Genomic DNA, 2,533 nt, shown 5'->3' with positions numbered 1-2,533 from the left:
CGGACTTTCCTTCCCGACGTTATCCCCGATAAGCTGCCGCTGACCGACGGCCCGTCAGCCGCTGCGGGACGGCGACACTTTCCCGAACTCGCCCGGGGCCACTTCGGCAATATAGTGTGCGCCGGAGCCGGGGCTTTCCAACGAGCCATCCCCGAACGAAATCGGACACGGGAGTCGGGAGCGACAGGCGTTCGACTGGTGCCGGGCAACCGGGTCCAAACGCCCGCCTTGTTAAACACACGTACACCCCAGGCTCGATTCGGAGCGACGGGCACCCGGCTTCCCGGTGTCGGACCGACTCCGTTCAGATACCGTTGGATGCCCCTTGCCCCTGGCTTGCTCTGGCAGCCGGCGCGTGCAGGCCGCCCCCCGCCCCGCCGTCTCAGTGGTCGGAAAGTGGTCTCCAGCCAACGGCTGTACCTCGGCCGGGGAAAGGGGCAGCTACACAAGCCAGGCACTGGTCTGTGCGGGCCCGCCACCCCGTTCGGCTGCCGTTGATCCGGACCGGATCGGACTTTCCCTCCCGAAGTTATGCCCGATAAGCTGCCGCTGACCGGCGGCCCGTCAGCCGCTGCGGGATGGCGACACTTTGCCGAACTTGCCGGGGTCCAGGCCGATAATATAGTGTGCGCCAGCGCCGCGGCTTTCCAACGAGCCCTCCCTGACCGAAATCGGACACGGGAGTCCAGAGCGATAGGCGTTCGACTGCCGGCCGGCCAAACACAGGCAATCTCCCGTCGTTGCGGACCCGCTCCAGGACAACCGGGTCCAAACGCCCGCCTCGTTACACGCACGAAAACACCTGCCTCGATTCGGAGCGACGGGCACCCGGCTTCCCGGTGTCGGACCGACTCCGTTCCGGTACCCTTGGATGCCCCTTGCCCCTGGCTTGCTAGGACAGCCGGCGCGTCAAGGTGGGCCACCGCGGCTCCGGCTCAGCAGTCGGAAAGCGGTCTCCAGCCAACGGCTGTACCTCGGCCGGGACAAGAGGCAGCTACACATGCCCGCTACTGGTCTGTGCGGCCCCGCCACCCCGTTCAGCGTCAGTTGACCCCGACCGCATCGGACTTTCCATCCCGAAGTTATCCCCGATAAGCTGCCGCTGACCGGCGGGGCGGCAGCCGCTACGGGACTGCGACACTTTCCCGAACTTGCCGGGGTCCAGGCCGATAATATAGTGTGCGCCAGTGCCGGGGCCTTCCAACGAGCCCTCCCTGGCCGAAATCGGACACGGAAGTCCGGAGGCAAAGGCGTTCGACTGCCGGCCGGCCAAACTCAGGCATCCTCCCGCCGTTGCGGACCCGCTCCCGGACAACCGTGTCCAAACGCCCGCCTTGTTACACGCACGAAAACACCGGGCTCCATTCGGAGCGACGGGCACCCGGCTTCCCGGTGTCGGACCGACTCCGTTCCGGAACCACTGGATGCCCCTTGCCCCTGGCTTGCTAGGACAGCCGGCGCCTCAAGGTGGGCCCCCGCGGCTCCGGCTCAGCAGTCGGAAAGCGGTCTCCAGCCAACGGCTGTACCTCGGCCGGGGAAAGGGGCAGCTACACAAGAGAGGTACTGCTCTGTGCGGGCCCGCCACTCCGTTCGGTGGCAGTTGACCCCGCCCGGATCGGACTTTCCTTCCCGAAGTTGTCCCCGATACGCTGCCGCTGACCGACGGGGCGGCAGCCGGTACGGGTCGGCGACACTTTCCCGACGTTGCCGGGATCCAGTCCGATAATATAGTGTGCGCCAACGCCGGGGCTTTCCAACGAGCCCTCCCTGGCCGAAATCGGACAAGGGAGTCCGGAGCGAAAGGCGTTCGACTGCCGGCCGGCCAAACTCAGGCAACCTCCCGCCGTTGCGGACCCGCTCCCGGACACCCGGGTCCAAACGGCCGCCCCGTTACACGCACGAAAACACCGGGCTCGATTCGGAGCGACGGGCACCCGGCTTCCCGGTGTCGGACCGACACCCTTCCGGTACCACTGGATGCCCCTTGCCCCTGGCTTGCTAGGACAGCCGGTGCGTCAAGGTGCGCCCCCGCGACTCCGGCTCAGCAGTCGGAAAGCGGTCTCCAGCCAACAGCTGCACCTCGGCCGGGGAAAGGGGCAGCTACACAAGCCAGGTACTGGTCTGTGCGGGCCCGCCACCCCGTTCAGTGGCAGTTGACCCCGCCCGGATCGGACTTTCCTTCCCGAAGTTATCCCCGATAAGCTGCCGCTGACCGACGGGGCGGCAGCCGGTACGGGTCGGCGACACTTTCCCGAACTTGCCGGGATCCAGTCCGACAATATAGTGTGCGCGAGCGCCGGGGCTTTCCAACGAGCCCTCCCTGACCGAAATCGGACACGGGATTCCGGAGCGAAAGGCGTTCGACTGCCGGCCGGCCAAACTCAGGCAACCTCCCGCCGTTGCGGACACGCTCCCGGACAACCGGGTCCAAACGCCCGCCCAGTTACACGCACGAAAACACCGGGCTCGATTCGGAGAGACGGGCACCCGGCTTCCCGGTGTCGGACCGACTCCGTTCCGGTACCACTGGATG

This window comes from Somniosus microcephalus, unplaced genomic scaffold (genome assembly GCF_052327205.1).
Source record: "Somniosus microcephalus isolate GS21.2 unplaced genomic scaffold, FLI_Smic_1.0 scaffold302, whole genome shotgun sequence".
In the NCBI taxonomy this organism is placed as follows: domain Eukaryota; kingdom Metazoa; phylum Chordata; class Chondrichthyes; order Squaliformes; family Somniosidae; genus Somniosus; species Somniosus microcephalus.
This window is presented reverse-complemented; position numbering follows the sequence as displayed.